The 15,490-nt window shown below is 39.0% G+C and overlaps 1 long non-coding RNA gene across 1 annotated transcript in view; it reads right to left on the reverse strand.

The window, feature by feature from the left end:
- The window catches only part of LOC149133766 (uncharacterized), a 397,122-nt gene that overhangs the window by 27,219 nt on the left and 354,413 nt on the right, over positions 1-15,490 (reverse strand). The gene's annotated exons all lie outside the window — the stretch shown is intronic.

Genomic DNA, 15,490 nt, shown 5'->3' on the forward strand with positions numbered 1-15,490 from the left:
TACACGGAGACTGTGTGGCTGCATATGCTGGAAATAGGAATTAGGTCTTCCTCTAATTAAACTACAACGTCTAAAAACAAATCAAGACAGACTGGATAACGAAGTCCTAGGTAATTAACGGTATACAAAGCATTGGTGATTAGAATATGTGTCCCATCATATTTAGCACGTTCATGGAGACACAAATGTGGAAATCCTCCTTAAAGGCATTGTTTATGAAAATACATAGCTTTGGGCTAAGAATGATTAGGATGGTTACAGACCTATACACACACAGATGCATGCTCACATGTGCATCTAGACATATATACACGTGAACAGCCACTATATATAATTATTTGCTCTACGCTATATAAATGCATCGTTTATTTAGATAGCTAGCTAGCTAGCTAGATAGATAGATAGATGGATTTGTTACGATGCTAAATTCTGCTCTAATAAGTAGCGTATCAAAGGCAGCGAGCTGACAGAAACGTTAGCACGCCAGGCGAAATGTTTAGCAGTATTTCGCCTGTCTTTACGTTCTGAGTTCAAATTCCGCCGTGGTCGAGTATGTCTTTCATCCTTTCGGGATCGATAAATTAAGTACCAGTTACGTACTGGAGTTAATCTAATCGACTGGCCCCCTCCCCCAAAATTTCGGGCCTTGAACCTAGAGTAGAAAAGAATATTTTAAAGGCCGCAAGCTGGCAGAAACGTTAGCACGCCGGGTGAAATGCTTAGCGGTATTTCGTCTTCCGTTACGTTCTTGGTTCAAATTCAGCCGAGGTCGACTTTGCTTTTCATCCTTTCGGCGTCGATCAAATAAGTACCAGTTAAGTACTGGGGTCGATGTAATCGACTTAATCCCTTTGTCTGTCCTTGTTTATCCCTTCTATGTTTAGCCCCTTGTGGACAATAAAGAAATAAGAAACGTTAGCACGCCGGCCGAAATGCTTAGCAGTATTTCGTCTGTCTTTACAGTCTAATCGACTAGCCCCCTCCCCCCAAAATTTCGGCCCTTGTGCCTAAAGTAGAAAAGAATATATAGTGTATCAGAAAGTGACAAAAATATTTCATACAGACTAAATTTGAATTGCACGCGGAGTAAAATACATTCAGTCACACAGAAAAATATACACATTCATTTGCCACATTTGTTACGTCCATCTCTCTCTCCACTTCTCTCTCTCTCTCTCCACTTCTCTCTCTCTCTCTACTTATCTCACTCCCTCCGTTTCTCTCTCTCTCTCTCTCTCTCTCTCCACTTCTCTCTCTGTTTCCACTTCTCTTTCTCTTTCCACTTCTCTCTCTCTCTCTCTCTTCACTTCTCTCTCTCTCTCTCCACTTCTCTCTCTCTCTCCACTTCTCTCTCTCTCTCCACTTCTCTCTCTCCACTTCTCACTCTCTATCCTCTTCTCTCTATCTCTCTATCTCTCTCTCTCTCTCTCTCTCTCTCTCTCTCTCTCTCTCTCTCTCTCTCTCTCTCTATCAAAATGTGTACATAATTTCTTTAATCATCTGTGTCCAATGATCTTGTCAGTGGTTTCATTCCTGTGAAAACTCATCAACATTCTATGAATATAGGATAACTGGCAACGCTTTTTTAAGCTAAAGCACAGTGACGGCACCTTGCTTCTGCTTGGAATCCATTATTTGCTTCTATTCAAGAACGGAGAGGTTGATCTACCAATTTAGGCAATTTCAATTAACTTAGTTACTTGAAATGTTTTCCACCTTTGCACAGATTTCGATACAATCCTCTATGCCTTGGTGTATATATACACACACAGACTTATACATATACATACAGACAGACATATATACAAACACACACACACACGCAAAATTCCACTGACTGGTATATATATATATATATATATATATATATATATATATATATATATATATATAAATATATATATACATTTATATGATGTATGTATATTGTAAGTATAGATTTGTGTGTGTGTGTGTGTGTGTGTGTGTGTGTGTGTGTGCACGCGTATGCGTGTGTGTATGTGTGTATACATGTATGTATATTATATATTTTCTACAGATACATATTTTCTGACTCTTTCATTGTCTACACAGACACACGCACACATGCGAGCACAGACACGCTCCCGCTCGCACGCACACACGCACGCACACGCTCATATATATATATATATATATATATATGTATATATCAAATACACACATACATAAATACATAGATGCATGCATGCATACATACATACATGCATACATGCATATATATATACTCACTCACAAACAATGCGCAAACGCATACGTGCGTGCACTTACAGACATGTATATGTAATGGCGTGGGTAGTTACCATAAAATATGATTTTGTCTCAGTGAAATATTTTAATTCCTCTACTAGAATGATAATAAAGTTCAATGAATTTCACAAAATAATTGCCTCCCTAATTTAAATTTATTCACAATTTCAAGCTTCAAATTAAATTGCCATATAAGTTGTTTTGTTTTCTTATTTTATTTTGCTTGATTATGCTTTTAATATCATCCATGATCATGTTCCTGATTCTCTGGTGAAATGAAACAGCAAATTTCTCTTGATTATTATTATTATTATTATTATTATTATTATTATTATTATTATTATTATTATTATTATCATTATTATTATCATTATTATTATTATTATTATTATCATCATTAGTATTATTATTATCATTATTATTATTATTATTATTATTATTATTATTATTATTATTATTATTATTATTATTATTATCATTATTATTATTATCATTATTATTATTATTATTATTATTATTACTATTATTATTATTATTATTATTATTATTATTATTATTATTATTATTATCATTATTATTATTAGTATTATTATTATTATTATTATTATTATTATTATTATTATTATTATTATTATTATTATTATTATTATCATTATTATTATGGTAGTGGGCAATAAACATGATGGTTTTAAACAATCAGGATCTGAATAACAACTTGTAAAATTTTAAATTGTGAATATAAATCTGATGTATTTGAGATATAAACTGTGGTTTGTCACTGTGTGTTTGCGTGTGTTTGTTCGTGTGTGAAGTGCATTCCCCTGTGTTGGGGGAGAATGTGTGTAACTTCAATTCCTAATGTATGAATGTTTGTGGGGTTGCGTGCGTTTCCATATGTGTGTGAAAGTGTTTGCTACATTTTTAACTAGCCGATTTGCAAACTCACTGTTGAAGAAGGTTGGCATGTGTAACAGAAATAGAACGAAAGAGGGAAAGACAGTGAAAGAGAGAGGGAGTGTGTGCGTGGTATGTGTGGTATGAGTGTATGGGTGTGTATCCATATAAATTATTTCTAATTTTGCACAGGGCCAACAATTTTAAGAAGGTTAAGACGATTACTTTAACTCCAGTGTTCAACTACTACTTATTTTATCGACCCCGAAGGATGAAAGACAAAGTCTCGATCTCGGGGAAATTTGAACTCAGAACGTAACGACACGGAAGAAATGCCGCTAAGCATCGTATTCGGACCACACTTGATTCTGCAAGCACTCTGCTATTAATAGTTTCAAATTTTGGCCCAAGGCTAGCAAAGCCAAGGGAAAAACAAGATCATAACCATCCCCAATAATTGACTGATACCTTAATTTATCGATTCTGAGAGGGTGAATGGCAAAGTTGGTGTGGCGTGTTTTTAGCTCAGATCATAAAGAAGAAAAGGAGGTAAGCATTTTGTCCAACGCATTAAGGAATCTGTCAATTCACTGCCTTAACAACAATAATGACAGCAACAGCGAGAATGATTTTAGAATTAATATTTGCATTTCCGAGTGTACTCTACATATAACTTGCAGCCTATGCAATGGATTATAGTTTCCTACCTACTTTCTAACTTGATATTATTATACATAAGAATACACTATAAGACAAATTGGGAGGCCTAATAAGAGATATATTGCGAGATACATACGTTCAGGCGTATATATATGTATATATATATATATATGTGTGTGTGTGTGTGTGTGTGTGTGTGTGTGTGTGTGTGTGTGTGTGTGTGTGTGCGTGCGTGCGTGTGTGTGTACGGAAATTAATCTCCCCTCTTCGTTACTTTGCGCCATATGGGCTCAACTCACCTCCTCTCTCCATTTGACACCAATCCCACACGGATTTACACACACATACACGCTGTTCAATTCATCACTCAATTCTAACACCCACACGAGCACACAATACCTGAAGAGAGAATATATACTCCCACACTCACAAAAGCACATAATACCTGAACACAGAAATTAGACTCCTCACCTGTATTACTGTCGAACCGAGAGTCTAACTACGGCCCTCCCGTACCACTTACATAGCCTTACCCGCCATCTTGAGTCTTCTGGAGACCAATACCTCTCATATATATATATATATATATATGTGTGTGTGTGTGTGTGTGTGTGTTTATGTGTGTGTGTGTGCGTGTGTGTGTGTGTGTGTGTATTATATGCGTACACACACACATATATGCATACATGCATACATATATATTGATATATATATGCATATATATGTATATATATATATATATATATATATATATATATATATATATATATATATATATATATACCACCGACAACACCCATTTCCAAATCAACTTTTGTTAGCAAGCCTATGTAATTCGGCCGCAAAGCTTTTTCTCTGTTCACATCAAGAATACTTTCAAAGATTATTAATGCAATCTAGCTCTTGACTGCTCTGGGGATTATAGTCGCTCTCTTCAGTAGTTATTTTATAGACATACGTACATTACTGGTATCATGTTTACTGAATTTATTTCACGTTTTCGAAGAGATGGAAGGAAAATTGCACAGTGCGGAAAGTGAACATTGCACAAGGCAAGACGTTTTGTAAATTATTTGAGCATTCTAGAGAAATCTTTTCAAAAGCAAATTAAAGCTATTTACATTCGTTATATTTCGGCGGTTGTTCACCAACAATGTATATGAAAACACTAACATATTCAAAGATTCTTTGTTGAGCAGCTGATAAAATATCACGTGTCCAAATCTTTATGTAAATGTCTGACTTCTTATACACGATATTGTCTGAAGGAGACATGGAATAAATAGATTTCTATGTGCAGATTTCTTGGTTTTATCTTCAAATGTCTAAGCTGTATTTCCATGTGTGTGTGTGCGTGTGTGTGTGTGTGTGTGTGTGTGTGTGTGTTCGTGTGTGTGTGTCTGTGTGTGTCTGTGTGTGCGTGTGTGTGTTTGTGTGTGCGTGCGTGCGTGCGTGCGTGTGTGTGTATTCGTTTTGAAGACACAAAGGGAAAGTACTCTGACTGAACGATTTCAGTATTTGATTCACCATCACTCAGTCTCCATTTCCGTGTTAATATATGTATATATGTACACACACACACACATACATATGTACACACATACACACATATATATACATGTATCTATATATATATATATTTATATATATATATACATATATATGTATGTATGTATGTATATATGCATATATATATATATATATATATATATATATATATATATATATATATATATATGTATATAAACATCCATTATTTACATATGTATACACACACACATACATATATAAACATAATAATATATACGTATAATATATACATACGAATACAGACACACAGACACACACACTCACATTATATATATGTGTGTGTATATAAATATAAATATGTATATATATATATATATATATATATATATATATATATATATATATATATATATATATACAAACTCAGATTGGTAGATTGGTAGGTAGATTTGTTTGAAAAACAAATGTATAAATATGTATGTACAATAATACATCTATGTACGAATGTGTGTGTGTGTGTGTGTGCGCGCGTATTTGTGCGTGGGTGTGTATGTGTAGCTACTCATAAATACATATATTCTTGTTTAAAAGCAAAAAGTAAACAAATAGAACAAAAGCTAAGCAAAATAAAAACTCCATCAACCTGTCGTGTTGCAAATTACATATCAGTATATGTGCATATGCACACGATGTTCGCCATCGGCGTTACGGAGTAATATAAATGCTAATTTGGCCCGCTTAAGACGTTGATGAATTCATGATGTAAGCAAACCTTGCTTATTTGATTGGTAATTTTAAAATGTGCTGTGAATCTCGGCCTGCAAACATGGAATCATTACTGCTATATCTTTATTTCTTGCTTCTATAGCCTTCATTTATTCTTTTACTTTTTGGATCTTTCTGTTGTTACGTTTTTGTGTTGTTATGCTTTGTGTTGTTTTTATTTATTGTGTTCTAGTTTCACTTTAGCAGAAATGTGCCGTAGTTCCGTGAAAACGAAATGTAATTCTTGTATCGGATAAAGGAACCATTTAATGGCAGAACAGAACCGGTTTTCTTCATTTTTTATTTATTTTATCTCGCAAATCCTTTATTATTTTCCTTTATTCTGTGCCTTTATTTCTTTCTTTCTTTCTTTCTTTCTTTCTTTCTTTCTATCTCTCTTTTTTTCTTCTTTCCTTCTTTCTTTCTTTCTTTTTTTCTTTTTTCTTTTCGTTAAACTCACACACACACACACACACACACACACACACACACACATACACACACACACATACACACACACACATGTATTATACCTATATGATTCTGTTTTTCATCTTTTACAACTTGTACTTCTCTGCTTACATCTATCTATCTATCTATCTATCTATCTATCTATCTATCTATCTATCTATCTATCTATCTATTTATCTATCTATCTATCTATCTATCTACCTACCCTTCTATCTATCTGTATAATTATGTATCTATCTATCTATCTATCTATCTATCTATCTATCTATCTATCTATCATCATGGACGGACGGTAGACACATCGGCTCCCATGTAAGTTGCATTTTTCACCTCTTAAAAGACCTATTTTGTTTTAAAATTTTGTATAAGTTGTGTATAACACAAAATACTTCGTGAACATATATTTTTCAAATCGGAAATAGCTCTATTTAGAGCCTTATTTCCAAAAATTCAAACATATCTTCCTCGTTCCTAGCCATATTCTTTAAAACGAATATGGCTAAGGTTTTCAACGAGGCCGACTTCCCGCTCCTAATGCCAGAGGCGAAAACACTTAATGCCGTTCCGCATGAACGCAGACAAGTGATGAAGAAGAGCAATGATTCTGAGTCAACTGCTGCTGCCTCAACCACCACCACTACCACCATCACGTGTACAAACTCTGCTGCTACAGCAGTCTTGCCTGCCACCGTCACCAGTGACAACAACAACAACAACGACAAAGACAACAACAACAACAGCAACAACAACGACAACGACACAAATGTCCTTGCTAACACGACCACTGTCCTCACCACTGCTACTACCAGTGACAATAACAACAGCAACAACAACAGGACACCGACCTTCAACACCAACACCACCACTACTTCGACAAACCTGCCGCCACTACCACCACCTTTGAACCTGGCAGTACCAACACCACTGTCAATACCACCATCAACAACTACAAGACGAACAAGATAAACAACACCACAAACGCCACAAACAACATATCTGCCAGCATCACAAAAACAAATTTTGCCGATGCAACGAAAGAAAAAAGAACAATATTAACATTCACCCAAAAACAAATCAATGACACAAAATCCCTTCTCACGAAAGAAGGTGACACTGTACAAATACACATACCAAAAGCAATTATTGAAAATACAAACAAGAAGCACATATCATACAGACTTATCAACAAGAAAACGAAGCGACCGGAGAGTTTCTCCACCCAAAAAATTGAGATTTGTCTCAAACCGATATGGCCCTTTCAAAGTCATGTTACTTGGGGACGAAAATTTGCCACGGTCCTAGTACGCTTTAAGAGCGAACAGTTAGCGAAGGAATTTTCAACACTCTCTCTCCACACAGATGACTTGGTGATGATACCGAGTTATCTTGGACAGAGAGTGACGAAGGTGACAGTAAAGAATGTCCCTTCACAAGTGGAAACACAGTGGATAGTAGGTTCTATATGCCTCGAAATGGAGGAGGCAAATATATTAGAAATTGCTACTGCAGAGGAGAAAAACTGGGAAGGGGGAAAAAAAGTCGAAGTCCTCCTCCATATCACTGAAGAGGAGTGCCAAAAGATCCCCACACACATCCAACTGGCAAAGGACCACAAGTTATATGTAGTGGTGGAAGGAAGGCGGCCACGTTGTTATGTATGCGGCAGCGAGGCACACCTCAAGGACAGTTGCCCAACCGCCGCCAACCAAAAAAAGCAACAAGGGCAACCACCAAAACCCGGAAAAAAAACCCTACTACCAACACCACCATCAACAATCAAAACAAGAGAAACACAAGCAACACTGGCAACTGAGAAGACAACAGCATCTGCAAAAACAACAAGTGAGGAAGCAGGGGAAAAGAAAGAAAATTCCAAGACTGTTTCCCCCTCCCCCACATCACACACACCTCACACAAATAACAAGCCATCAGCACCAACAAAAACAGCAACACAAACACTCACACAAGCACACACAGACGCTCACAATTTGCCCCTACCCCCTTCCGATTCCTCAGAACCTTCGTCGGAAGATGAAAGTAATGAGGAATGGCAAATAGCCCAGAAAGGAAGGAGGAAGAGGAGCAAGAAAAGAAAAGCAAACACAAACAAAGCAGGGAGATACACAACTCCCGAAAACACTCCAGACACCAACACAAGCACACACAACTACAACACAAGCAACAAAACCCCAAAAGCAAGTACACACACAATGCTCACTGCCATCAACACAAAAAACTCAGAGTTGATGGAATACATCAACACAAAAACAAGCATAACAAACGAAGACATAAAAACCAGCAACCACCCATACACAACACCGCCAGAACACATCAAAATACTACACATAACACCAACCCTGCACCACACACTAAAATCTATGTTTCCAAAGGCAGTTGGCAAATGCCAAAAATACCTGGCGAAAAAACTATATAGTGATCTCCTCGAAGAAAACCCGAAGGAGGAGACACAAAAGCTCTCAAACGGTAAGTGACTCTCTTTATAAAACTTTAACACTCAAATCAAAATGATGCTCAAGATTGGTTGTGTAAATGCGCGTGGCTTGGGGTCCCCTTGGAAACAAGGGTACCTCCTAAATGACATAAAGTCACATAAACTAGAAATCATAGCCATAAGCGAGACCAGACTCCATGATACGCGGGCCCTATCGTCCATGTTTGGCAGACAGTTTAACATTTATTTTTCTCCCTGTCTGCCGAGAATGGGCGGTAGTGGCACGGCGGTACTCTTTCGCAAGAGTCTGGATCTCGAAGTAAAGACAGTATTCATAGACCCGGAGGGTAGATTGGTTGTTCTGGATGTCGATGGCAGCGATGGGTGTGCTTTTCGACTCATATCAGTATACGCACCACCTTTAACAGGTAGGCCGGATTTCTTTCGACGTCTAGAAGTATTCCTAGGAACGTCTCGTCCTTTACTTTTAGTGGGGGATTGGAATGCTACCTTGGACACGCATCTAGACTATGTTGGCAGAGATAGGAATAGACGGGGATGCAAATGCCTCAAAGACCTGCTCAGACGCTTTCAACTGTCTGACAGGTACCGACTCGATTACCCGAATGCGCCAATGTGGACATGGACAAACCGCATCGGGTCGTCGAGATCGTATCTAGATAGAATACTGTGTAGGAGAGTAGATAGAGATAGCATAGGGTGTCCACAATTTCACATAGTCAGCTACACGGATCACAAACTTGTGACGTGTACGCTAGACTTAGATAAGACACATAGGCAGGGCTCCGGTTACTGGAAACTAAACGCGTCTTTCCCGTCGAGACCAGTTTTCAGAGACCGGATTAGCACGTTAGTAAAGAGGGCTTTGACAGGAGCCATCATCAATAACAAATGGTGGTTTGCCCTCAAGAGAGCAATAAAAGCAGAAGCGGTTAGGTATAGCAAAGCACTAGCCATAGACAGAAACAGAGTAGAGGGTGAACTAGTTAAGAAGCTAGAAGAGGCAATTAGAAGTGGCATCGCATCCGACGTTTTGGCGGCGAGGTTGGCCCTTGACCAACACTTCAACGCCAAACACGAAGGGTGCGTTGTCAGGGCTAGGATGCGTGCTCTAAGAAACGAAGGTGTTGGAGCCGCACGAGGGGCCCGGGTGGCGGAGGCGCAACAGGGCAACAAAGCCACCATTCGGTCTCTGGTGGACGAACAGGGGCGCGAACTGCTCGAGCCAAGCAAAATGTGTGAGGCCTTTCAGCGGCACTTTGCTCGACTGTTTGGGACGAATGGCGAGCGAGAACGCAGGGTGGACTTCAGTGCCTACCTGCACAGCCTGCCACGACTCTCGGCAAGAGAGGCGGAGTGCTGCGAAGGTGCCATCACGGCGGCGGAAGTGAGGGACGCGATGGCGGGATGCTCGAGGGACAAATCTCCGGGTTTGGATGGTCTGCCCTACGAGCTTTACAACTGTAAGCCAGACTTGTTTGGAGACGTCTTGGTGGCGGTGTACTGCAACTGGCAGCAAAACGGGAGCATTCCCGGTTTTGTGAGTCGAGGAGCCGTAACGCTGCTGAAGAAAGATCCAAACAAGGGGGACGTCATAGATAACTTTAGGCCCATCACTCTGCTCAATGCAGACTTGAAAATTTTGGCCAAGGTGTTAGCCAAGCGGTTGGCGCTTGTCATCGAGAAACTGATCGGCAAGGCGCAAACGTGCGCGGTGCCGGGCAGGAGCATCCATGACAACCTCCATCTGATGCGCTACATCATAGAGAGGGTAGTTAAGGAACCTGGCATGGGTGGGGCCCTGATCAATTTAGATCAATCGAAAGCTTTCGATAGGGTAGACCATCAATACTTGGAGGCTGTCCTCATAGCAGCCGGCTTCGGTCCCATTTTCCGCGGCTGGATGGCTGCCTTGTACAGAGGCATCCGTTCGGTAGTTCGCGTCAATGGGCATCTATCAAGACCCTTCGACATTGCACGTTCGGTCCGTCAGGGATGCCCCCTCTCGTCGCTTCTGTACGTGTTGACTCTCGAGCCACTACTGCGGAAGCTGGCGACGCTGAGGGGCATCCCGCGAGAGTTGGGATGCGGGACGAGCGTGTCGGCATACGCGGACGACGTCACCGTCATAGTGTCTAGCCAAAAGCACATCGAGCTTGTCGGCGAGACACTGAGAGACTACGAAGCGGTAACGGGAGCGAAAATCAACCGGGATAAGTCAGTGGGCTTGCGGCTCGGCACCTGGAGAAGCAACCCCATGCCGTCAAGTAGCGCCTCCGTCGTGGGACGTTGGACTGACGGTCCGGTTGAGATGCTCGGGGTCTGGTTTGGTCCAGACCTCCAAACGGAGAAGAACTGGGACGAGATAACGAGAAGGGTGGCCACTCTAGCCCGGCAATGGGCCGAGAGGAAGCTTTCCCTGAAAGGTCGGGCGGAGGTGGCGAACACGTACATCGCGTCCGTCATCTACTACCGCCTGACCGTCGTTCCTTGTCCCGACCCTACCATCACCAAACTGGAGCGCATCCTCTTCCGCTTCTTGTGGAAAGGAAGCGTTCCGATGGTTAGGCGATCCGTTTGCTGCCAACACCCGTTAAAAGGAGGACTGGGCATGCCGTGGTTGATGATGCGCAGACACGCGCTGAGACTGCGACATCTCCGGCTCTACGTAGACAGCGGTGAACAGGTGTGGTCACCGTTTGTGCGGCGCGCTTTCCCGCAGCTCGTCTCCATGACCGAACTGCAGTCATGGATCAAGAAGAGGCCGAGGAAGGGCGAATGGCACCGCGAGTGTCGCGCTGCTCTTCGGCAACTCCAACAACCCGGGTCAACCTTGAGCGACTGCATCACAACTAACGCATTCTATAGTGGATTAGTGGAGGGAAGGTACGACGACGATCTCGGGGCGAACCTGGGCGTCGACGAGGAATACCTGACCCGCCTGTTTAAGACGACCTTCGGGCCGGGACCTATGGACAACTTCCAGAGATCCCTGGCCTGGCAGTGCTATCGAGAAGCACTACCCGTTCGGGATAAGCTCTACAGGCATGGCTCGAGAAACACGGGGCCGACCTGTCCGAGATGCCGGCAGAGCGACGAAACCGTTCTGCACGCACTCGTACAGTGTCCCACCATTTCCGAGCTGTGGGCTTACGTCGAACAACTGCTATCGCGTGTGGGACGAGTCGGTCTATCAGCCGAGTCTATCGTGAATATTGTCGCGCCTCCTTCCTTTAAACGGGAAGGAAGAGCTATTTTCATCGTACTTGTGGCTATGGCGAAAGAATGTGTATGGTGGACGCGTCTGAAAGGTCTAGAGACAAAGACTTTCCTCTCTGGGCAATCTCTCATCAACTTCTTCAAGTATCACCTGAAGAGGAAGTTGAGAGTAGAAAGGGAAGTCTTGTCTAGTGAATGCTTCAAAAAAAGATGGGTGAATGTAGCAAGGATGGCACGTGTGAACGACGGAGCCATCTTGAGCATAACCCTATGAACAAGAAAAAAAAAAATAAAACAAAAAGGCAAAAGAGAGTCACTTACTGTTATAGTTTCTTCAATGAGAATATTGACCAAGGTTACCGTGGTCTTTTCCGTGGGCTTTTCCTTCCACGGCTAAACCTAAACTGTCCTCCCCTCTTTTTACACGAGAACATTACTGTGTGATACACGATCCCTATTGATCGGCCTTTCCTTTTCTTTTTTTTTGATCCCTTTTGATCGAACTGCCCCTTTTTCCCTTCCTACGATCCCTTTTGATCGACACCACCATTTTTTTTTTTTTTTTTTTTTTTTCCTTCCTTCCCCCTCCCAAAAAGAAAAGCTCTACATTGTATTTGTCCCATCTTCGTTGAGCCCTGTGTGGCTAATAAAAGAAATGTATCTATCTATCTATCTATCTATCTATCTATCTATCTATATAGCCTTCTTTCTATGTATCTATTTATCTATCTACTTAGCCTATATATATTTTTTTCTGTCTAGCCAACTATCTATCTACCTAGCCTTCTATCTATCTATAGCTCACGTATGTCATGCATTCTTTACCCACATTCATTCTTCTTGTGCAATATTATATGTATATATACGGTTAAATAACATTATGTGTTCATACATTTATTTAATGTAACTACGCACACAGAAACACACATAAATCGGATGTAATATCTGTTACACCTAATTGAGTTTGTTACTCGTAAACGAAATTTTCAGCATATATTATGTATGTTAGGTTTTGCATGCATTTGAATGTTAAACGTAGGCTATAATGCAATTTATTTAACTATTGTACTTGGTGTTGTTTACATTTATTGATATATGCACCCATTATTATGTCTTGCAAATATATATATATATATATATATATATATATATATATATATATATATATATATATATATATATATTTGGAAGACATAATAATGGGTGCATATATCAATAAATATATAAATATATATATATATATATATATATATATAAACAAATAATAAATGAGTATATGCATATATACGTACAGGTGTGTGCATACCTACGTCTACCTGTATATATAGGCGCATATCTGGGTACAGGACATTGCAAACAAAACGTAGACAAGAAATAATAATAACCAGAGTACAGAAACACACAAGCCACATAGAGAACATTTTCTATACATATACATATATATATATACATCTCTCTCTCTCTCTCTCTATATATATATATATATTTATATATATATATATATGTGTGTGTGTGTGTGTGTGTGTGTGTGTATTTATGTACGTATGGATATTTATGCATGTGTATGTATATATATATATGCACATATATATATATACATATCTATAAACATGCGTGTGTATGTGTGTGTGTGTGTGTGTGTGTGTGTGTGTGTGTGTGTGTGTGTGTGTGTGTGTGTGTGAACTCGAGTTTTACGCCTATCTGCACAGTAAAACGCGATTCAAGAGGGAAACTGTTTTATTTTCAATACAAAAATGATATCCTGCAGAGAGTATGTATTAAGCACTTCTCTCTCATTCGTTTGCTAATTATGTAAAGGCGTAGTCTACAGTTTTAAACAATCTGTCATCATTTTGTCAAACATTTACCGAAACTCTCCAGTTTAATACCTCTATACCTAATCTCTACTTATCCCCCTTCCCATCAAACTTAAAGCGTAGCAGTGCTATTTCACTCCTCTGTCGCTAAATTTCCCACTCTCGCGTTGCATTCACCAATATGTGTACATGTTGCACGTACATATAAATTATGCATGTATATAATTTATTGGTCATTATACTGAACTCATTTCCACTCCACTACTTACTTTAACTCTTTAAATTTTTTTCTCTTTCCCCTATGTTTTTATTCTACTTTATAGTTATATTTATATGCCTGTATTGACTTTTTTCCTTTCTTTTCGTTGCTTTCTTTTCCTCCGAGATATTTTTTTTGCATATTTATATTTCTTTCATCATCTAATTCCTTCAAGTTTTAATAGTGGAGGTGGAGAACAATTCTTACTTAGATAACTGTAGCTGCACCCATTATCCTGCTGCTTCTCCAGCATGTAACATCGGAAATGACTATCTTTGACCTCCGATTTTTACCACTCAGTAGGTTGATTGTCTAATTGACTTTTATCAGTTGGATATAGAGCTCTCAGTAACAATGCACATTCTGTGAAGAATTATGTCACTTTATATATGTAATCCTACTTCCGTATGCATTGAACATTCTATTTGATTTCATGTAGCCAATATATACATATATATGTGCGCGCGTGTGTGTGTGTGTGTGTGTGTGTGTGTGTGTGTGTGTGTGTTTATATATGCAAATATATATATTTATAAATGCGGGTGGAAATATATATATATATATGGAGACTGAGAGAGCGCTATACATACATACATATATATATATATATATATATATATATATATATATATATATATATATATATATATATATATATATAAGTCAGTAAATAGTGGGGTTGTGTTAACCGCACGTGGAGAAATAATAGGAAAATGAAAAAAAGCCAGAATGCTGAACTGGAAGCATAATTTAATAAAGATTTTTTCTAACCGGTTTTCATTGCGATGAAGCAAATTATCAAGAAGAAGGAGAATGAAAATGTTTTTTTACAAAGAAGTACAAAAAAGTACAAAATGAAGAAAATAATATATAAAACAATAATATATAAAAAAAAATAAATATACCCATACATTATATTGTCTTTGAGCTTTTGTAGTTCAATAGTAGTTCATGTATAAATTGGTAGGAAAAATAAGGATGCATGAGAGTTGAGAGTTTTGTTAGGTTTAAAAAAAAGGGTTAAAAGTTTGTGTTAAGCAGGAAATGTGGTGTCAAAACAGGAAGTGTGTGTAAGGGGAGACAAGTGTTATTAGTTAGAGTTATGAACTCTTTTTTTCGCAAACAGGAAGTTTG

The sequence above is a fragment of the Octopus bimaculoides genome, chromosome 10, assembly GCF_046866305.1.
Source record: "Octopus bimaculoides isolate indiv1 chromosome 10, ASM4686630v1, whole genome shotgun sequence".
In the NCBI taxonomy this organism is placed as follows: Eukaryota; Metazoa; Mollusca; class Cephalopoda; order Octopoda; family Octopodidae; genus Octopus; species Octopus bimaculoides.